This window comes from Pleurodeles waltl, chromosome 8 (genome assembly GCF_031143425.1).
Source record: "Pleurodeles waltl isolate 20211129_DDA chromosome 8, aPleWal1.hap1.20221129, whole genome shotgun sequence".
NCBI classification, from domain to species: domain Eukaryota; kingdom Metazoa; phylum Chordata; class Amphibia; order Caudata; family Salamandridae; genus Pleurodeles; species Pleurodeles waltl.
This window is the reverse complement of record NC_090447.1, coordinates 1,532,894,877-1,532,918,726: the sequence shown is the minus strand read 5'-3', so window position 1 is coordinate 1,532,918,726 and position 23,850 is coordinate 1,532,894,877. Positions and strand designations below refer to the sequence as shown.

Here is a 23,850-nt window from a genome sequence, read left to right as displayed (position 1 = left end):
CCTGGGTTGGCAGGTGAACCATGGATATGTAAATATATACATGTAGGAGCTGTTTACATTGAAGTCAGGAGCGCTGGGAAGCTGTATATGGCCCTGTGGTTGGTGAAAGGGCACAGTGTGGTGGTTTGACACAACAGCACAATACTACCGACAAAGGACCGCACCATCCCACCCAGAGCCTGACGGCGGAGTACATGAACACAGGAAGCAGTCACTTCTCTCTGATCTTTATTGCATTTGGTTAAACTATCATTGTTATAAGCTTCTGCAGAAATCTAGTGATTGGTAGAAACCACACACCATACACAGTCATTTGACTGTGGAGCATAAGATAATACAGGCATCTTCCTGACCAGGGTTCTACTACTGGAGGCAGCCATCCGTGGTCGCATTGTGTGCTTTCATGGCATTGGGGGGGGGGGCTAGGCATCTTCTCAGCTACAGTTCTATGCACTGCTTGCAACCTACTACAGCAAGTATTATCAGCGTTCAGCCAGGCAGGATCGAGCAGCAAGGAATGAGCTCCTTCGCAGTGTAGCATGGGATATCATATCTCTCTTCACTGCACAGCTTTTATGCACTCTGGGCAGCCATCCCTGAAACGTACTATGCCCTTACAGTCAGGCGGGAACGGAGGGCATATTGGCGTGTGGACACAGAAAAGCAGCAATTTGCACTTACAGGTACAGCGCCAGCGCGAGCGGCTAGAGTCTCCAGAGATGCTCTCCCCTAGAGGGATCAGGCCGTTCTGAAATTTGCCACATCCTTGGTACCCCTTCCTTCCGCAGGGGCAGCCGACATACTTTTTGCAGCACTGCTCATTTGCTTTTTGGCACCTGAATGCCTCAAGAGCGCAGCTCTCCTCTGAGCACTCTTGTGAGCTGACCTGAGGGACCAGGACGGTGGCCAACCAGAGGCAGAGCCAGGGCACCACCAGCTCTTGAACCAGCTTCTGAAAAAAGAAGACGAGGCATCGTTAGCAGAGATGGGCTGTGAATAATAAACCACATCTATTGTCACTAAGCGCAGTGCCCATATATGAGGAATATGAAATATCTACAGGGCAACCATGAGGCTGCCACAAACAATATGCATGTAATACATTTCACAGTCACATATAGTATCACTTCATCATAACATTTCTTAGTGAATCATTGTGTATGTCTGGTGTGTAAGCATGTTAGAACCCATCAGGAAAAAACTCCAAAAGGGGGAACCTACCTGAAGGAAACCTACCATGCCAAACCTCAAACACTGCCAAAACATCTCCACACAACATAACCCAATTATCTTGGAATCAAGAAACGTTACCTTCAAGATCATCAAGTAACAAAACACCTAGGAGCAAAATGTTGATTTCGGAATTACTTTCTAGGACATCCTAAAGCTGGGGTAAGGGTTAGGCAGGATAATATACTGCTCTGTGAAGAAAGCTGCCTTATGATGTGGTGGATTAGTGTTCAGGGCGGTAGGGATCCACCATTTCTTTTCAAATGACGCGGTCTCCGGCTTGTGTATCACTGTCTCTTGGCTGGTGTCATAGCTTGCTTTCAAGACGATGACAGAACCCAACAAGGCCATTGAGTGGTGGATACAGAGGTTTGGGGGTGCAGATGCCATGAGGTTTGGAGTGCAGTGGTGATCAGAAGACATTTAGGATCAGAGGACATTGAGGACTTACTGATGTTAAGGTTTAGAGAATATTAGAAATTGGGTCTTTAGTTGGCACAGGTATACACCCTGTCCAAGTAGGGGCCACAAACCTAGTCAGGGTAAGTCAGTTACACACCATAAATTAACCTGTGCTCACCCTCTGGTAGCTTGTCCCAGGCAGGCAGGCAGGCTTAACTTAGGAGGCAATGTCTAAAGTATTTGTGCAACACCTAAAACAGGAAGACAGTTGAAACACCACAAAAGAACTCCACACCAAGTTAGAAAATTAGATTTATGGCCCGATTCACAAAGGCAAACTTAGACCTGAAGTCTTAGTTTAGACCTAAAGTCTAACTTAGACCAAAAGTCTAACTTTACTAGTACACAGACCAAACGTCTAAGGGCCAGATGGATCAAACAGTTTTGCTTTGGACCTTTTGCGATCGCAAAAACGCATTTTGGTATGTATCAAGTCCAATTTGTGATTCCAAATCGCAAATTGGATTTTCGACGACATACGATTCAGTATTAGGAAGGGGCGTGCCATGGGCATCCCATCCTAATACCGAATCACAGAGGTATGTATGATTGGTTTGTGACCATGAACGCGATCGCAAAACAATCGCAGTTACCACCAATTTCAAATTGGTGGTAACCCATTCGCAATGGGGAAGGGGTCCCCAAGGGACCCCTTCCCCTCTGTGAATGCATGCGAAAACATTTTTTAAGAGCAGGCAGTGGTCTCACCACTGCCTACTCTTAAGAAATGTAAAGAAAACCTTTACATTTTCTTTTTTAAACGCATCCTGTTTTCCTTTAAGGAAAATGGGCTGCATAAAAAAAAAAAAAGATTGCTTTATTTACAATCAATCACAGACTTTGATTGTAGCCATTTGCAATGGGTCACAAATTGCGACCTATCTCATCAATATTAAATTAATGAGGTAGGTCCATTTGCGAGCCCTTGCGAATCGCTATATGAAACTCCTGGAGTTTCATACATTCCAATAGCGATTACCTAATTGCGATTCACAAAAAATCGCAATTTGGTAATCGCTATTGGAAAGAATGATACATCAGGCCCTGAGTTTGCTATTAGTAAAGTTAGACTTTAGGTCTAAACTTAGACTTCAAGTCTAATTTGGACTTTTGGTATAAGTTTACTTTTTGTGAATCAGGCCCTACATTTTTATGAGTTATACAAGACCAAACGACAAAAGTCCAGTAGAAGTTAGTATATGAATTTTTGAAGATCAAAGGAAACTGTGGTGCTTAGAAATCATAAAGAACCAACCACAGCTTTCTGATCACGCTAGACTAGGGTAAATCCAAAGTTCACGCTGACCACGGTGCAGTACGGGCCGGCCACAGGGACCAACACTGCCCCACTGCCCCACTGAAAAAGTACCTTGTGGAGGGCTCGAGTCAATGTTGACATCTAATGCGAAGAGCAGAGGAGACGATGTGAAGGCGATGCACCAGTTCTAAGTTGTGCAGCCAGGGATGCGTTGTCATCGAGTTATGCAGTTGCCGATGTGATGTCCTCGAGCAGTGGTGCGGCGTTTAACCCGTTTTACGATAAAGGCACTACATTGACGTTGATCAGCCCAACCAGAGATGGGTTGATGCCGAACCTCTCAAGTGTAAGCGGTGCAGCGTTGTCGAGCCACACAGTTGATGATGCGACGTGTCCTGCGGCAGCAATGCGTTGCATTGAAGGAGATGTGTTGGTTCCAACTGGCACAATGATGGAAATGTGTGGGTTTTGTAGAACACAGCCAGCAAACCCAGCTCAAAGACCCAGGACTGGCTTGGCACCACTTGGCAGTGCAGGACTCACAGTTGGCAGAGTTCAGAGGATGTAGCAGGGTTGTTGGAAGTCTTTGATGTCCCTGGGACTTCAATACAGGAGGCAAGCAAGCAAGTCCTTGGAGTCACTTTGGTTCTGGGGATGTAGAGATGCAGGTCCAGTCCTTTTCATTCCAAGGCTAGGAGGGCAGCAGGCAGCAGGGCAGGCAATCAAAGCAAGAGTCCAGCAAATTTCAGGAGATTCCAGCAGAGTGGCAGTTCTTTCAGCAGCACAGCAATCCTTAATCTTGGCAGAATGTCCTCAGGTCAAAAGTGTACTGATTTGGTGGTTTCTGAGGTCCAGTAATTATACCCAGTTCTGCCTTTGACGTGGGGTCATTTCAAAGAGAGACCTTTAAAGTGCACAAGGTCCCTCTCCTTCCTGCCCTGGATCCAGACTCACTACAGGGTGGTATGCAGCCCTTTATGTGGGGTCAGGCACAGGCTATTCCGATGTAAGTGTCATCTCCTCCATCCCATCCTGCCCAGGATGAGCCATCAGGATGCAGATGAGCACTCAGTCACAGCTACTCTCCCTGTTTGTGGATGTCTACAGGGACTGCACAAAGCCCAGCTGTGACTTACCGAGACATGTATTCAGAGACAGACAGAAGCCACAGAATGGTTAAAGTAAGAAAGTTCCAACTTTTTAAAAGTGGCATTTTCAGCTTTACAATTTAAAATCCACCTTCACCATAAGTTAGGATTTTAAAGTGTGATTCCAGAGACACCAAACTTGGGGGTCCCATCTCTCACCAATTGGAAATTACACTTATAAAATGTAATAAGGTCATTCCAATGTTAATCTATGGGAGAGACAGGCCTTGCAGTAGTGAAAACGAAATTAAGAGGTTTTCACTACCTGGACATGTAAAACTTAAAATTACATGTCCAACCTTTTAAATACACTGCACCCAGCCCCTGGGGTATTTACACACTTGTATGAGTGTCTCTGCATAATGTGTTGGGTGATGTGAAGTGCTCTGATATCCTCATATAATATAATACACTGTTCCGAAAGATGATGAAGAAAGAAAGGGAGTCCTAATTAATAGGAGCAAGAGTCCTCACACACCCTATTGGGTGTCATACTTCATCATTGGACGGCTCCTCGTCAGACCGGCGCTGCAATGTCTGACGGGCTCCCCCCGAAGGGGGGCTCTTTGCCGGAGATCTTTTCACGATGATGCCACAGAACCCAGATGTGGGTCCGGAGGAAGAAGGAGAGATTGATAGAAGATAAAATTGGCTCAGAACCCTCACTGAGAATTTATTTATTGATTGATGTTGGGTAACGGACAAGATTAAAAAAGAAAAACAGGAGTGAAGTAGAGATAATGCTCCAACACTCACCGAAAAAATATGATAAGGTTTAAAGGACGTCAGTAATTATCCGACATTCCTTAAAATGAGGTCGACATGTTTCGGGTCTCTATTGGTCCCAAGGGATCCTATGACGCTTCTTCAGGACCTAGTACATTATTACACTTCTCCAAATGAAAAAAATCCCTCAGGGGCCTTTGTCTAGTTGAGGCAATAAGAGGTCTAGGTCGTGTGTGGACCAACATATCTTTAATTAATCTTTAATCTAAACCACTCTTTGCTTTCAAAAGGACTACTAACATTAAAGATATGTTGGTCCACACACGACCTAGACCTCTCATTGCCTCAACTAGACAAAGGCCCCTGTGGGATCTTCCCCCAGTTGAGGGGCACTTTCCATGTGGGAACTGTAATGTGTGTTCACTCACCAAACGGATAGAGATCCTTGATTTAGAACCTATACTGACATGGCGGCTGACGAAACATACTAATTGCAATACTCGGAATTGTATTTATTTGATTACCTGCCCGTGCAATTTACGGTATGTTGGGATGACTACTAGAGCAGTCAAAGTTAGGATAAATGAACATCGTAGCAACATTTGATGTGGACGTGCGACAACCAAACTCAGCATCCATTTTATAGAGACTAAGCATACTCCAGATGACATGTGGTGGGTTGTGTTACAAACAAGTGTACACAAAGAGACCCGTTCACTTTTTGAACTGGAACAATGGTGGGTCTATAGACTTAACACCCATCTTCAAGGGTTAAACTATGACATTCCATGGTTTCACTTGTCTCTGTAGTCTCTCATATGACTTAATAGTTATTTCTTAACGCATGATCAAGAACTGGGTTATAAATTGTTATGTACACTTGAATTACCATAGGAGTCTGATCACAACACATGACCTGGTTGGTTCTCCATCCGTTATAATATCTTCTGATGCCTTTTACATCTTATCTACTAATCACGATGTTTCTCATTGCCCCTGCTCCTACGCATATTTATCTATCACCTTGTGACTCGGGAATCATCTTTGGCCTTAACAGGCTACTAAGATGGCCGCCATACTCCTCGCAATAGCGAGGACTTTTGAGTTTCCTTTTTCTATTTTTACCAAGATGCGCTCAGGCTCTAACCTGCAGCGCGTTGGTTCAGTTGCCGGGCAACGGTAACAATCAATTAGTGTCTGCGCGTTTTTGTCTGCGCTATTTTTATCCCCGTACGAACGTCTCCCAGTGTGTTCGGGAGCGCAGCGAGGGGTAGGTGAGACATGCCACACCAGTTTACCGATATGTAAGTACAATCGGCTACCCGTTTGTTTATGGACTTTTGTGAGCATCTCAGAGTCTGGCACTTGTCCCGTAGCTCGGGATAAGTGGTTCTCGTTTGCTCATGAGTTAGTTTTTATGGGAATTACCCAGAACTCGGATCTTTTTCCGGGGCTTCTTTTTTCTTTTTTCTTTATTATGAGATCACGTTTTCTTTTCTTTTCCGTGATCCTTGGATGCACTAAGACCTTGTGATATGATTTTAAGGGGGTTTGTAATATGTTTCTCAGTACATCCCCCCAGTGTTAGTACCTACTGACTATAAGTAAGAGCGTATACCTTTGGATTATTTCCTTACACATTTGAACTATGACCGATGTATGACTGACTGGTTGCGTTTTGTCCCAGCAATATTAAGGACTCTAATAGTGTGTGTCCTGGAGGTGAAGTGCCATCAACCATAAGGTGGTTTGATACACTCTCTGTTGCAATATAAGCAAAATCATTTTTTAATCACATGATAACTTCAGTACTAGCTTGTCTTTTATCTTTTTCATTGTATGAACAGACTTATGGTATACCTGGCTATGAGTCTGCGTGATCCCAGGAAGCCCGTTCCCGAGTTGGGTTGGTAAGCTCTCCTGTAACTTACTTAGCATGAGTTGCTACCATCCACTTTACCACTTTTCGTGTTGCACGGTTTGCCACATTTGGTTTTTGCTGGATTGATTTGATTGAGCAATTACTTTGACAATGTAGTATTGATGAAGAAATTATACAGTCTGTATCTTTTTTCCTCGTATCTTTAGGATGACTAATTAGGAACATCAAGTCTGGGTTAAAGTGAACTCGTGTAAGTGACTGTTGACGTTGTAACTGTGAATATCATAGTGCAGGAGTCTAACAGTTTTTTTCATTTGGAGAAGTGCAATAATGTACTAGGTCCTGAAGAAGCGTCATAGGATCCCTTGGGACCAATAGAGACCCGAAACATGTCGACCTCATTTTAAGGAATGTCGGATAATTACTGACGTCCTTTATACCTTATCATATTTTTTCGGTGAGTGTTGGAGCATTATCTCTACTTCACACCCGTTTTCTTTTTTGATCTTGGCCGTTACCCAACATCAATCAATAAATAAATTCTCAGTGAGGGTTCTGAGCCAATTTTATCTTCTATCAATCTCTCCTTCTTCCTCCGGACCCACATCTGGGTTCTGTGGCATCATCGTGAAAAGATCTCTGGCAAAGAGCCCCCCTTCGGGGGGAGCCGTCAGACATTGCAGCGCCGGTCTGACAAGGAGCCGTCCGATGATGAAGCATGACACCCAATAGGGTGTGTGAGGACTCTTGCTCCTATCAATTAGGACTCCCTTTCTTTCTTCATCATCTTTCGGAACAGTGTATTATATTATATGACTATATTCACTGGAGGGTATACACTGGACCAGTAAGCCTCCTTATCCCCTCCCTCTCTTTTGTATGTGCTCTGATATCCTACACTGGTATCAGTAGCTGTTGGACATGGCCTGGTTGGGGGGATTTCCCTGAAACCTTTTGCTTTTTACTCTTGTTTTTTTGCTGACTCTCTGCACAGCTTTACAACTCTGGGCACTTGCCCACTGTACTGCAGTGGGAACGTGCGAGCGCCCTTCCTACACATGCCAGGAAGGGTCATGCACTTGGGTGGTTGCGGAACTCTACCAAGGAGTGCCCTGTAAAGAGGTACACCACATACACAAGGCAGCCCTGGCTACTGGTGGGATGCTGCACTAAGTGTGCCGCCCCCCCCCCCCCGAATAGCCTGACCCGCATGTATCAGGCCTGACCGTGCAGGCCTGGGGAGGCGCAGGGGCATCTGCATCTAGGGGGGCATCTCTCATGCTTTGACCAACCCTAAGCAAGCCTTACGCTACCCCTAGGGTGCCCCCTGAAGGGCGGCGAGGATGGTAGGCGTAAGGCAAGGCAGGGCCACCAGGGTGTTCCCTGTCCATACAGGGAAGAAGCCCTATGTGGAGTCTCCCTACCTAGAGGATTGGGCCCTACTATAGGTTTCGCTGATTCCCTGTGAGTGGCCCTAGGGCCCGGGGCACTGTCCCACTGTGGCCCTCTTCCTACACCTGGTGGGAAGTGGTGCTAACCAGTATGTACTGAACCTGCCCCTGCGGGTCAGAGTCGGCACACTTGCAATGCTATTCTGACATGTGCTGAACCTGGCCCGGCAGGTCATTATGTGATCACTTGTCCCCCGTTGCTTACCAGTATGTGCGCACTTGCACAATGGTGTTCCAATGTACACTGAGCCCTAGATGCTTTTCCACTGTGAATAAACTGTGAAAACGTTCTTATCTTCCTAACTATGCCAGGAAAGTGGCGCTAACTAGTATGTGCACACTTGCACAATGGTGTTCCAATGTACACTGAGCCTGACACAGCAGGCCAGTGGGCGTGCACTTGCACAATGGGGTTTAATGTGCCTTCGGGCCATAGGAACTTTCCCACTGTGAATACAGTGTGGAAGCGCGTGCGCCTTCCTACCTATGCCAGGAAAGTGGCATTGACCAGTATGTGCAGATATGCACGCTTGTGTGTCCCTATGTTCTTGGCCTGTCACAGCAGGCCTGAGTGGGCACACTTGCACCCATGTGGTGTCCTTTAACTCTGGTCCAGCCTGCCCCAGGAAGCTTGTGCGTGCGCCAGGGCACATGTGTCCACGTAATGAAAGAATACACATCAATCAATCAAAACATTTGTAGAGCGCGCTACTCACCCGTGAAGGTCTCAAGGCGCTGGGGGAGGGGAAACGGGGGGGGCAGGGAGGGTCACTGATCGAACAACCATGTCTTGAGGTTCTTTCTAAAGACCAGTAGGTCTTTGGTTTTGCGAAGGTCGGTGGGGAGGGAGTTCCAGGTTTTGGGGGCGAGGTAGGAGAAAGACCTGCCTCCTGTGGTGGTGCGCTGGATGCGGGGGACTGTGGCTAGGGCGAGGTCAGCTTATCAGAGGTTGCGTGTGGGAGTGTGGAAGTTTACTCTTTCATTGAGGTAGGTTGGGCCGGTGTTGTGGAGGGATTTGTGTGCGTGGATGAGGATCTTGAATGTGATTCTCTTGTCTATGGGGAGCCAGTGAAGGGATTTGAGGTGTGGTGAGATTTGTTCGTGGCGGGGGAGGCCAAGGACGAGGCGTGCGGCTGTGTTCTGGATTCTCTGGAGTTTGCGTTTGAGTTTGAGTGTGGTGCCGGCGTAGAGGGCGTTACCGTAGTCCAGTCTGCTGCTGATGAGTGCGTGGGTGACTGTCTTTCTGGTTTCTGGGGGAATCCATTTGAAGGATTTTTTTAGAGTGTGGAGTCTGTGGAAGCAGGAGGAGGTTAGAGCATTGATTTGCTGTGTCATGGAGAGGAAGGGGTCGAGGATGATGCCGAGGACTGATTGATTGATTGATTGATTGATTTGTCAGTAAAGCTCTAGAAACGCAACTTCTAGGAAGTGGGCATTTCTATGTTCTAAAAACTCACTTTGGTGGCAGTTATTTCAAACTCCATTTCACTGGAGGCTGGGAAATGTGCATATCTGTGCATTCCGCAGCGACAGCCATAAAACTTGGGCACCGACAGGCGTCTGCCAGTTGTGGGCCTGGCTGGATAGACTGGAAGGAGAGGTTTTGACACTTGGCCTCTTGGAGTCAGATCATGGTACCACTAAATATAAGGATCCCCATGTGGCCTGCCTTTGTTGAGTGCGTTGCATTTCTCTCATGTGACAACTGACTGCATGCTCATTGTATGCGGTGTCAGTGTCATAGGTGATGACTTTCGGAGGTTTGGGTGTCCTAAGAGCAGTGCAGCATCCTACCTCGTGCGGCCCCGCCGAACTTGAATTTTTTGTGTGTGTAGCCAGATCATCTGGTGTGACTCAAGTCATCATGTACCAGACGTTGTGCCTCATTCCAGGGAGACACGGAATAGGAATCCTTCATGTGCATGCTCAAGGATTGTCTGGTGCGACTCAGATCATCACGCACCAGACATTGTGCCTTCTTCCAGGGAGGTACGACATTCAGCACTTTGTGATGGTGATTGGGATTGCCTGGTGCGACTCAAGTCATCATGGACCAGACATTGTGCCTCATTCCAGGGAAGCACAACATTGAGCACTTTGTGTTGCTGATCAGAAGTGTCTGGTGCAACTCAAGTCTTTGCGCACCAGATGTGGCACCTCATTCCAGGGAGGTACGGGTGTGGAATCCTTTTCGTGTGTTTAACCAGATTGTCTGGTACGGCTCAAGTCAATGCTCACCAGATGTTGTGCCTCATTCCAGGGAGGGTTGACATTGAGCACGTTGAGTGTGCAATCAGAACCTGTCTGGGACAACTCAAGTCTCATGTACCAGACGCTGTGCCTTATTCAGGGAAGTTTGACATTGAGCACTTTGTGTTGGTGATCGGAATCATCCGGTGCAACTCAATTCACTGCACAGCCTACGTAGCACCTCCATCCAGGGAGGCACGGATTGGTATCTCTTTGTGTGCAACCAGGACAGTCTGGGGCTTCTCAAGCCATTGCACCCCAGGTGTTGCCCCTCCTCCCAGGGAGGTGCAGGATTTCGTAACTCTTGTGCATTAGGGTGCCTGGCTTGGCTGGGCACCACTGTGAGCAGCATGTGTCCCCCAACAACCCTCCCCCATACTTTGCAGACCAGGGCCAGCCCCAGAAGGCACAGTTCAGAGGCATCTCAGTGAACTTCCAGAGTGGTGGCCAAATTTTCATTTGCTGACTATTATCTGCTCTGCGGTGTCCCTTCTTTTCCCCCATATTGTCCCCGAGTGCCTGAACAAGAGTGCCTCGGGTAGTGTGAGGCCTAGCACCCGGGGAAAGACTGTTTGCATCTTCTGCTAGTGGGAGGAGAGGTAGTAGGGCCAGTTGGAGGGTGGAGGAAGAGTCTGGGGCCCAACGGGGGCTCCACGAGCGCAGTGACAGCTAACCTACCGGATATCAGTGCACCGCATTAGGGTGCAGGGAGTGAGCGTATTCTAGTGCATAAGGCACGAGCTGCCTGATGTCCATGGCACCATTTGGCAGTGCGGAGTGAGTGTGTGGGAGAGATTGCGGGTAATTGTTTACACCATACAATGGTGTTGCCAGACACGTTAATTCTTGCCAGAGCACTTACTCGGTTGACGTTAGATTTTACCTGTGCGGCTCATGCTGTTGAGCTACTTTAAATTGCAGCATTGCTCTGTATGTACACATTGCTGAACGTGTGTATAATTGAGTTAGGTAGTTGCTAGGAAGGGTCCCCTGAAGACTATGTTTTTCAGGGAATGTGTTATTCCTCTCATGTGTGCATACTGCAAATGTTGTTTTAAATCAGTTGGGCCTAGTACTGCTAGTGTTGTTTGAATGGTGATTCCTGCCTAGAGTTACATGCTATTCATGCTGTGTTAATGTGTGTGTTGAATACAAAACCTATTTACGTACAGCTTATGTGCAGTCTCTTTTGTAATGCTCAGTGTAATTGCTGTGTGGTATTCCTGTGCCAGTGCTTTACACGTTGCCCCGTGACAAGCCCGACTGCTCCGTGCCAAGCTACCCAAGGGTGAGGTCAGGCTATTCAGTCAGTGTAATCAACCACCCCTCATGGGAGTGGTAGGTTCTGCCTGGCAGGGTCCCTTGTGTCCTCTGCCAAGAGCCTGGGCATCTGGTAGAAAATCAGCTGTCCATGATCCCTCAGATCAAGGCAGTCACAGCGAAGTGGTTCAGCCGATTGAAAGCCAGCAGGAAGGACGCTCCTCTTATGTCACCAGCAGTGTTGAAAGCGACTAATGTAGTGGTGATCGTGCCCCGCTTTGACTAAGCAAACTCCCCGTAATTGGGTGTCCCTGCAACTTCATTACACAAACTACAACTTTTTCAAAATGCACCAGCAAGCATAGTCTGTAAATTGTTTAGACGTGTGCATATCTCTCCTGCCATAAAGAAGCCTCACCGCCTCCCCGTCAAACAGAGTTCTTTTTAATACATCTTGTATTATTTACAAATCCACTCATGACTATGCTCTAGCCTTTGTCGCAAGCAAATTTGAGGGATATGTTCGCAGATCCTCTCTTGACAACCAGTTGAGGATCCCTCGGTTCAAGTGACAGAGGGCGGGAGCTTCTCTGTCCTGGCCCCATCTTATGGAACTTTCTTCCTTTCCCGGTCAGGCTGGAACCCAACTTTGAGAGGTTCCGGAAACATTTGAAGACCTGGCTACTTAAGCAAGCTTTCAATAGCGTGAGGTCTCTGTCCCTCCCTCCTGGTTGTTGCAGCACTACGGCCCTGATTTAAGAAAAGTGGTGATGCACCCAGTGCAGCGCCACTTTTCTTGCGCTGCTTAGCGCCCCCTTAATGCCGGCATGTGTGCGCCGTATCTTAGATACAGCGCACCACGGCGGTAGTTAGGGGAGCTAGCAACAACATTTGTGACACTAGTTTGGAGCTTTGCAGGATTAGCGCCAAAAATGTTGATGCTAATCCTGCAAAGCCCATTGAGGCCCCTTGTAAACAATGGTGTGCCTCCTTTTAACAACTGCTCTGAGCAGATGGTAAAAGTGCCGAAATAAATGACGCAAAGGAATCTCTTAGATCTCGTTGCACCATTTTTTCGCACCCCTAACGTGGGAGCTCCCCCTTTGCGTACATTACGCCTGGCGCAGGTCATATTAAACCTAATGAAAGAGCCCCTTCTTTCAACCTCTATCTTCATTTAAAAATACTTCCTGTGTCAGATATTTTTGACTATTTTGCAGGAAAAATCTCCGTTTGCATCCTCCTGAGGATCGGGTGCACCGGGAGAGTCTAACTAACAAAGGCCAGACCTGCCAGGTTGGGGCACAGACTTGTCCCACAGTGACATTTCAGCCCCCAGCAGATCTGTTCCCTGAAGTCTGTTGTAAATCATATCTGACACCAAGGAGCCCCCACCGCAAGGATACAGCCTTGGACTTTATCCCACTGTGGAATTCTTAGGTTGCACATCAAAGAGCTTTAAAACCAATAGTACAAAGTTATGGGCCGGTTGTGATGGGAAATCCGCAAATGATAAAATGGCGGGTCCAGTTATTCCACACTTGGGGCCTCATTATGCGATGTGGCCTTTGTTCCACTACCAGAACTCTTGTGTTCACTCAGGGGTCATAGGAAGCATTTAGGGCCTCTGGGAGTCCATAGTGAATAAAGTCTCCAGACTGGAATTACAAACATTTCTTGCTCTGTGATGGTGAATGATGTCCCTGGGATAGACCCAGTGCTTCAGCCGACCACATACACTCACAGATGCTCCATTTTGGGTGCCTGGACCCCAGTCCATCCTTTTAGAGACTTATAAGCCTTAATTCACGCTTTGGTACCTGGAACAACCAGCTACCAGCGAGACCGAGGAAACACTTTCCCAACACCAGAGGGGAGAGGTTTGCTGCACTCACCCTCCCTGCCAGTGGGCTGTGCTTTTGTCCCTGAGGTGATTTCTGTCACATGGCAACAGCCACCTCTGGAAAAACTCAGTGACGAATATACCACCTTGGCACTGATTAAAGTATGGTGGATTTACACGCGAAGATACCAGGCGGCAACATTTATGATTCTGGGAGGTACTTCGTAGCTGCCCAGCTCTGCAGGTTCATGCGTGAGGTGCTGCCCCAGTCCAGGCTTTTTTCCTTTGAATTCTTGGATTAATAATCCCATTTTATAATGGAAGCAACAAGACTACAATCCCAGAATTCAAAGAAAAAACCCGAACTGGGGTAGCATATCACGCACGGACCTGGGAAACCTGGCACGGCTGAGATTTATGCACCTGATTCCACCTATTGTGAGTTAATTGCCATGGAATGGTATGGAACCAGTGCTTAATTTTGTGAAAGAAAGGGTGCCGGTGCCTGAAGCACTGTTTAGGAGTCAGCAGCCGGTGCAATTAAACGTTGGGATGCCGCATACTAAACTGGTCTTTAATACAATCACAGACGCTCCATGCCAGTGGTTAATTTCTAAATAAAAAGTGTCGGTGCCCAAAGCACTTCTCTGAAACATGTGGTTGCTGCAGTTAAATATGGGAACAAGGAACACTGAGGCAGCGTAATCCTAAAGCCATCTCAGGCCTCTTTAATCCATTTACAGCCACTCCCTTCCCCTTCAGCTCACTCTTGCAGCTTTCCGCTTTCTCCCTTTGTGAGGGTTTTCCGTCTTTCTTTGCTCCGTCTTTCCCATATGTGCCTTCTGCTCCTAGTAAATGCCTAATCCAGAAAGTGCCGGCCCTAAAAAATAAGTGCTGGTGCCCCGCACCAGAAACCACCAGCTCAAATTAAGTACTGCTCCCTGCCCCTTTGTCTCGCTGCTTTCTCTCTCTATGCCGGTTTTTCTGACTTTCTCGTCTCCCATTTTTCCGATCTTTGTGTGTGTCCCTCTCTTGCACTAGGGAAATATCTGATGGGACAAAAATAGGTGCTGGTCCCCAAAAGGTGTCTCCCACCAGCAACCACCGGCTCAAATTAAGGACTGGCTATAACTGTACAGAGCTGTTTTCCTGGGTGGAACTCTATATGCTCTCATTTAGCACTTGCTGTGACGTGCTGAGCAGCTGGTAGGTGTAAGTGGGAGGCCGGTGAAGGGTTGTAAGGGTAGCAGGTAGACCCAGCTGTCATATAATTTACACTGGTGTAATCTCACATAATCTTCAGCAGTTTGAGTTACAATTGTTATGTGAAATGCCAGAGATTACACCATTACCACACCTTGCACATTTGAGACTTTGTTCCGGCAGAAATCCTATAGAGAAACAAAGAAAGAAGGAGATTTAGCAGGATACAAGCAGCTGTTTGTGTTACCTGTGATGTTGTGCCCGTGGCGGCTGCTGCCAGGAATGTGTGGAGGGGCAGAGTGTGGAGTGGGAGGGGCAGCGTGCTGTGCGAAGCGGAATACTAATCAATTTTTTTTTTAAAAGTCTTTCCTGCCACTTCCGGCCCTCTGTTTTCCTCTGCTCCCGTCGTAGGTCCTTCCCTTGTTGCTCCCCTCCCCACCCAATCCAGACCCTTCTCTCATGTTGTTACCCAGCATGAGAGAAATGCTGGGATTGGCCTGAGCGGGCTGAAATGCCGCTCAGAGAGGGAGTGAGAGCCTGCGCTTGGCCTCCACCCGGCTGTGAAAAACAGCTCGGGTGGAGAGCTCTAAGTGCGCATGTCGGTTTGGCCAGCCTAAGATGGCCAGCCACACCAACATGCACACCCAGCGGCTGATTTTAGAGCCCCTAGTGCCTTCTTGCGCCACATTAGCGTCATTTACTTGTGCAAATGTGGTCCAACCAGGCTGAAATAAGTGCGCCAAATTTACAAAGTGGCACAATGCATGCACTGTGCCACTTTGTAACCCTTTGCGCTACAATATGCCTGTGCCAGGCATAATGTATGCAAAGGGGGCGTTCCCCCATTGGGGGGGTCTGAACAAATGGTGCAAAGAAATCTAAGAGATTTCTTTGCGTCATTTTTTACGGCACTTTTAAGACCAGCACAAAGCAGGCGTGTTCAATGGGCCTCAATGGGCTTCGCAGGATTAGGGTCAAAACATTTTTATGCTAATCCTGTGAAGCTCCTAATTAGCGTCAAAAATGTTGCTGCTAGTTCCCCCAACTACTGCCATGGTGTGCCGTATCTTAGATCTGGCGCACACATGGTGGCGTTAGGGGGTGCTAAGGGGTGCAAGAAAAGTGGCGTTACCCCAGGTGTAGCGCCACTTTTCGTAAATCAGGGCCTTAGAGTGCACTTAACACTCCTTCTCCCCCTGCTGACACTGTGGATGGCCCAGCCCTACACCAGTCAGCAGACTGGCTAAGCAGAAAAATAAAATGATGATAAATACTTTTATTATCATTTTATTTTCCACTTTTTGCTGCCGTTCTGCAGTAGGGCGATGCTTCTCTGCCGTAGCGGAGGGGCCACCCCTGGCCAGTCTCACATACAAGAAACTGGCTCTTCTTGGAGTTCTATGTGTTTGATGGGTTCAGGGCTAGCCTGGGAGGATTTGTTTGTGTTTAGGATTTATTTATTATTTTGCTGGTGGGATGACTCAGTGATTTGAATGCTCGTCTTTGACAAATGCTGTAATGTGAAGGTGACAAGCCTGAATACTGGTAAGCGAGATTGAACTTTCCATCCCTCTAAGACGGATAAATTAGGGCCCAGATTTAAGGGCCCCTAGCGCCATTCCGACACCACATTAGCATCATTGTTTTCACGCTAATGTGGCGTTGGAACGCCAAAAATGCGACGCCATAATTATAAACTGGTGCAATGCATGCATTGCGCCACTTTGTAACCCCTTGCGCCACAATATGCCTGTTCCAGGCATAATCTATGCAAACGGGCATTCTGGCGCCAGGGCGCTGACAAATTGGCGCAAAGAAATCTAAGAGATTGCAGCATTTGTGTCGGCATTTTTAATGCCTGCTCAGAGCAGGCGTTAAAGGGACGCTCCCATTGTTTTTAATGGTCTTTGGGTGCTTTGTAGGATTATTGACAACATTTTTGGCGCTAAACCTGCAAAGTGCCGGGCTAGTGTAAACAATTATGACGCTAATACCCCTGGATATTGCAAAGGTGTGGCGTATTTTAAATATGGCGCACAGGTGGAGGCATTCGGGGGGCGCTAAGGGGCGCAAGAAAAGTGGCACTTTTCATAAATCTGCCCCAAAGTATCATAAATTGGGTAGTGGCAACACTGGTTATTTATAGAGCTTAAAAATGGCAGAAGTGCTGTACGAAGCGCTTAAGAGAGGGTCTTACAATTCTTCTTAGATGGATTCCCTTTAGTTGTTCTCTTTGCTCAGTGTAATCCCATTCAGGTTCCCTCTATCTCTTGTTATCGCAGGGTGGTGGCCACCTTGTGGTCACCCTCTGGGGATGAGCGAGCTTGTCCTCGCCTGGGTCACTGACGCCCACCACTCCAGTTCTTTCTTTCAGCAGATGCTCTCTCTTCTCCTTGTGCATTTACTGAAATAGATGGTCTGATGTACATTTCTTATTGCTAGGTAATTGATTTGCATTTGTCGTTTCCATCCGGTATTTTTTCCTCTGGACCATGGTGATCTTAATTTTTGACATATAGAGCGAAACTCTCTTCTGTGTCCCAGCCCCTCCTCTTGCAATGGCATTTACTGATTTGCTAGAGAGACTCCACTGCATGAAGTCTTAATAAGTCTCAAAGCTCATCCAGCCATCATTATACAAAGAGGCTTTCTGAATCCTTGGGCTGGGGATGGTTTGCAATGCAGGGAAGGGTCACTTGAACCTGTTTGCTAATTTCCAATAGGTGGCTCCGTTCCCATCCATTACATGGCAATGAACATGGCCTGTGCCTTTTGGCAGCAAAGTTCGTTACATCCTAGCAAGATTCTGTCCCCTTTGGCTGCGACGTGCAATCTGCTTTTAGGGGCGCTCTGGGTGTTGTTAGATTTTGGCGCTGCCTCAGGTTTACGAAAACTCATAAATCTGGGGCAGCGTCAAAATGCAATGGGTGTTGTTGTTGCACACCCACAGCAACACCCATTGGGGCATAGTTACGAGCCCCTAGTGCCACTGAAGCGTCACTTTTCATGACACTCTAGTGGCGCTATGCACTGCGCCGTATTTACGAGGTGGCGTTAAGCTACTTTTTGTGGCATAACGCCACCTTGTAAATACGGCCCCTTCACATGCAGCACTGTGTTCTGTATTTACTCGTACAAAACCATAGAAATTCAGCAGTTATAGTTAGAGTCCTTTCAAGTCACTAAAACTCGCACCGTAAGGGAACTATAACTCGCGCCCTCGCCATGCACAGCCAATTACTCCATGTTATATCATTGATGACATCTTCTATGCCATTTCTCATACTAACTGGGGACCGCCCCCTTTGCATACATTATGCCTGGCGCGGGCATCTTGTAGCGTAAAGGGTTGCAAAGTGCTGCAATGCATGAATACAGGCAGCTGTTTACACACATTCGTAGTATAACGCTAATATGCACCTGTGGGTGGTGTTTTGTTATACGTGCTGATTAATTTGCTAAAACCGACAAGCGTCTAAGAAGAGGTAAATACATGGGAAAATGCAGCATTTTACGACTCCGTTTATTGTCTAAACACAAAATAAAACTGGATAAATACCAAGAAGTCAGCAAACAAACTACATCTGGATAAAAACAGAAAGAAATGGTAAGAAGATAAGTACCATAAAACCGGGAGCCCTCTTTATAAGCAGCCTACAGGGTGCAGGAGGGTATATTCCCAGCAGGACCCTGCATGAGTTACGCACTGCCCCCCCCCGGCACGGGCACACACCTGAGGCTTGTAACATTCACACGGACGCAGGAGTCTTTAGGGTGCCGGAGGGTATATTCCCAGCAGGACCCTGCATGAGGTACGCACTGGCCCCCCCTGGGGCGGGTACACACCTGAGGCTTCACACGGACGCAGGAGTCTCTAGGGTGCCGGAAGGTATATTCCCATCAGGACCCTGCATGAGGTACGCACTGGCCCCCCTGGCACGGGTACACACCTGAGGCTTGTAACATTCACACGGACCCAGGCAGTCTCTAGGGTGCCTGAGGGTATATTCCCATCAGGACCCTGAGGTACGCACTGGCCCCCCCTGGCACGGGTACACACCTGGGGCTTCACACAGAAGCAGGCAGTCTCTAGGGTGCCTGAGGGTATATTCCTAGCAGGACCCTGGATGAGTTACGCACTGCCCCCCCCCCGGCACAGGTACACACCTGAGGCTTCACACAGAAGCAGGCAGTCCTAGGGTGCCTGAGGGTATATTCCTAGCAGGACCCTGTATGAGTTACGCACTGGCCCCCCTGGCACGGGTACACACCTGAGGCTTGTAACATTCACACAGAAGCAGGCCGTCTCTAGGGTGCGGAGGGTATATTCCCAGCAGGACCCTGAATGAGGTACGCACTGGCCCCCCCTGGCACGGGTTCACACCTGAGGCTTCACACAGACGCAGGAGTCTTTAGGGTGCCGGAGGGTATATTCCCAGCAGGACCCTGGATGAGTTACTCACTGGCCCCCCCTCGCACAGGTACACACCTGAGGCTTGTAACATTCACACGGACGCAGGCAGTCTCTAGGGTGCCTGAGGGTATATTCCCAGCAGGACCCTGCATGAGTTACGCACTGGCCCCCCGGCACGGGTACACACCTGAGGCTTCACACGGACGCAGGAGTCTCTAGGGTGCCGGAGGGTATATTCCTAGCAGGACCCTGCATGACTTACGCACTTCCCCCCACCCCGGGGCGGGTACACGCTGAGGCTTCACACGGACACAGGAGTCTTTAGGGTGACTGAGGGTATATTCCCTGGATGACCCTGGATGAGTTACGCACCGGCCCCCCAGCACGGGTACACACCTGAGGCTTCACACGAATGCAGGCAGTCTTTAGGGTGTCGGAGGGTATATTCCCATCAGGACCCTGCATGAGGTACGCACTGCCCCCCCTGGGGCGGGTACACACCTGAGGCTTCACTCGACGCAGGAGTCTTTAGGGTGCCGGAGGGTATATTCCCAGCAGGACCCTGGATGAGTTACGCACTGGCCCCCCGGCACAGGTACACGCCTGAGGCTTCACACGGACGCAGAAGTCTTTAGGGTGCCGGAGGGTATATTCCCAGCAGGACCCTGGATGAGGTACGCACTGGCCCCCCCTGGCACGGGTACACACCTGAGGCTTCACACGGACGCAGGAGTCTTTATGGTGCCGGAGGGTATATTCCTAGCAGGACCCTGGATGAGTTACGCACTGGCCCCCCGGCACAGGTACACGCCTGAGGCTTCACACGGACGCAGAAGTCTTTAGGGTGCCGAAGGGTATATTCCCAGCAGGACCCTGGATGAGTTACGCACTGGACCCCCGCCACAGGTACACGCCTGAGGCTTCACACGGACGCAGGAGTCTTTAGGGTGCCGGAGGGTATATTCCCAGCAGGACCCTGGATGAGTTACGCACTGGCCCCCCGGCACAGGTACACGCCTGAGGCTTCACACGGACGCAGAAGTCTTTAGGGTGCCGGAGGGTATATCCCCAGCAGGACCCTGCATGAGGTACGCACTGCCTCCTCCCCCCCCAGGCCGGTACACGCTGAGGCTTCACACGGACGCAGGAGTCTTTAGGGTGTCTAAGGGTATATCCCCAGCAGGACCCTGCATGAGTTAGGCACTGGCCCCCCTGGGGCGGGTACACACCTGAGGCTTCACACGGACGCAGGAGTCTCTAGGGTGCCGGAGGGTATATTCCTAGCAGGACCCTGCATGAGTTACGCACTGCCCCCCCGGCACGGGCACACACCTGAGGCTTGTAGCATTCACACGGACGCAGGAGTCTTTAGGGTGCCGGAGGGTATATTCCCAGCAGGACCCTGCATGAGGTACGCACTGGCCCCCCTGGGGCGGGTACACACCTGAGGCTTCACACGGACGCAGGAGTCTCTAGGGTGCCGGAGGGTATATTCCCATCAGGACCCTGAGGTACGCACTGGCCCCCCCTGGCACGGGTACACACCTGGGGCTTCACACAGAAGCAGGCAGTCTCTAGGGTGCCTGAGGGTATTTTCCTAGCAGGACCCTGGATGAGTTACGCACTGCCCCCCCCGGCACAGGTACACACCTGAGGCTTCACACAGAAGCAGGCAGTCCTAGGGTGCCTGAGGGTATATTCCTAGCAGGACCCTGGATGAGTTACGCACTGGCCCCCATGGCACAGGTACACACCTGAGGCTTGTAACATTCACACAGAAGCAGGCAGTCTCTAGGGTGCGAAGGGTATATTCCCAGCAGGAACCTGCATGAGGTACGCACTGGCCCCCCCTGGCACGGAAACACACCTGAGGCTTCACACGGACGCAGGAGTCTTTAGGGTGCCGGAGGGTATATTCCCAGCAGGACCCTGGATGAGTTACGCACTGGCCCCCCTGGCACGGGTACACACCTGAGGCTTGTAACATTCACACAGAAGCAGGCAGTCTCTAGAGTGCGGAGGGTATATTCCCAGCAGGACCCTGCATGAGGTACGCACTGGCCCCCCCTGGCACGGGTACACACCTGAGGCTTCACACGGACGCAGGAGTCTTTAGGGTGCCAGAGGGTATATTCCCAGCAGGACCCTGGATGAGTTACGCACTGGCCCCCCCTGACACGGGTACACACCTGAGGCTTGTAACATTCACACGGACGCAGGCAGTCTCTAAGGTGCCTGAGGGTATATTCCCATCTGGACCCTGAGGTACGCACTGGCTCCCCCTGGCACGGGTACACACCAGGGGCTTGTAACATTCACACGGACGCAGGCAGTCTTTAGGGTTCCTGAGGGTATATCCCCAGCAGGACCCTGCATGAGGTACGCACTGGCCCCCCCCTGGCACGGGTAAACACCTGGGGCTTGTAACATTCACACGGACGCAGGCAGTCTTTAGGGTTCCTGAGGGTATATCCCCAGCAAGACCCTGGATGAGTTACGCACTGGCCCCCCTGGCACGGGTACACACCTGAGGCTTCACACGGACGCAGGCAGTCTATAGGGTGCCTGAGGGTATATTCCCATCAGGACCCTGCATGAGGTACGCACTGCCCCCCCGGCACGGGTTCACACCTGGGGCTTGTAACATTCACACGGACGCAGGAGTCTCTAGGGTGCCTGAGGGTATATTCCCATCAGGACCCTGCATGAGGTACGCACTGGCCCCCCCTCGCACGGGTACACACCTGGGGCTTGTAACTTTCACACGGACGCAGGCAGTGTGCGCTTTGAAGAAGCATTGGTGCTGTGCACTGTGCAAACCATAAAACATTGCAGTATGGATTAGTTCAGTTTGGGAAGATCCGTAAACCCCAATACATGGACCCCCGAAGAGTAAGGCGCAATCCTTCGTCTACATATGATGCCTGTAACTGCTCACGCTGGCCCTTTAAACCGCATGCCCTTGAGCTGCAGAACACAAATAATTCCCACCCCCGCTCGTCCAGGAAGCGCTTCAATGTCATTTCGTGGACAGTAAGCACTATATAAAAACCAGTACAATTTACTTAAGTTAGTTAAAACACGGCATTTACTTGTCCCAGCTCAGAGCTTTGTTGTAATGCAAATAATCGGTGCTATCACATGGCATGTAAATGGTACTCATTTTATCAGCCTTGGAAGGATGACAGGCTGAGCCCATCCTGCAAAGATTCCAAACAAATCCTTGCAAGTTAAGCACAGATCTCTGCAGCAGGCACATTAACGCACTGAGCTAGGAAGCAGGCTATACTTACCCCCATGGTGAGTGTGTGTAGATGAGGCTGTGTGATGCAATGTGTGCTCCTCGGAGGACTGGCTCAGGGCCTTCAGTGCTCCACAGCAGACACAGCAGGTTATATGTGCTCCGTGACCCGAGAGGCCACGCCCACCACCCTGGGTCTGTCACGACAGAAGCAGCAGAACCGGTTCTTTTCCTGTGTCCTGACCTGGCTTGGAGCCCTGCCCTGGAGCGGATCCATCTATAGTGGCTTCAGTCACACTGATAGCCCAAGGGGGGCTGTGACTGATGCAAAGTGAGTGCAGGAATTGTGCAGGCTTCTTCCTCTCTCCGTGCAGCTCTGCTTGTGTCAAGCGTTCAGCGCCTCATCGGGGGTAGCAAGCGCTGTATAAATGTAATTTAAACGTGGTCCCTGCAAACATGCAGGTGTATTCACCAATATATGAAGTTCGTTATTCCATTTTAAATGTGCATGGGATTGCACGGGGAGGGGGGGCGCTGTGTTAGTTCCTCTGGCATGCAGAGAGAATGTTCCAGAAAGCGCCTTGAAGCTTGCCACTGACTGGCGAGTAGTGACTGAGGCACCCTGGTCAGCATGGGAGGTTATGAAGTGAAACTCTGGGGAAGTTCCCTCTAAGAGACAATTCCACACGGGGTGAGGGTGTGTGGGGGGGGCGGGTAAGCACATATGTGAGACCACACCATAAATAGCTCAGATCAGTGCACAGAGGTACAGGCTTCTAAACTGTGCACAGATTAAGGAAGCTATTTGCACTCTGTAGGTTTGGCTTCTTTGATCACTCACTATGTCTAAGACTCGACAAAGACATAGAAGGGGCATATCCGCCCTTGCAGATATGTCCACACATATAATATAATGCCCCTGCCATAGGGCTGTATGGCCTGCTGTACCGGTGGCTTACATATATTGCAAGCAGTGTTAGGGGGCAGGCAGACAGGCTGTGTGCCATGTCGTGTTCTCACTCTTAGCTGCACCAATGACAGTCTGCATGTGCTAGGAGAGGGGTCCCGAGGGTTGCACAGTACATGCTGCAGCCCTTGTGGACCATCTTTGGTACCTCTGCCCTTGGTACCTGGGGTACCATTTACTAGGGACTCACGGGGGTGCCAACCGTATCGCCAATTAGGGAACAATCAAAGAGATCTGACCCTAGGGACATGGTTAGCAGGAACCCAGTGAACTTTCAGTCAAAATTAAATCGAATACCAGGCAAAAAGTGGGGGTGACCATGTCCCAAAGGGGCACTTTCTACTCTCTAGCCTCCCTTTTTTATTTGTGGTTTATCCTCGGACTCATATTAGTTAAACTAACCCTTCCTTTAGTTTTCTAACCTTCTCTCCCTCCAGGGACCATTTACTTCTCCCTTTCATGACTGTTTTCCTTACTACTGATCTGTACCATATTAGCCTGTTTTCTATCCAATG

At 49.3% G+C, this 23,850-nt stretch overlaps 1 long non-coding RNA gene across 1 annotated transcript; it reads right to left on the bottom strand.

Annotated features, from left to right (window-relative positions):
- Positions 1-215: 215 nt before the first annotated feature.
- On the bottom strand, positions 216-22,521 carry LOC138249279 (uncharacterized). Its single transcript, XR_011194824.1, has 2 exons — positions 22,421-22,521; positions 216-952 (listed from the first exon to the last, which is right to left on the bottom strand). It is a non-coding gene; the product is annotated as an uncharacterized lncRNA (long non-coding RNA).
- Between the last annotated feature and the right edge of the window lie 1,329 nt (positions 22,522-23,850).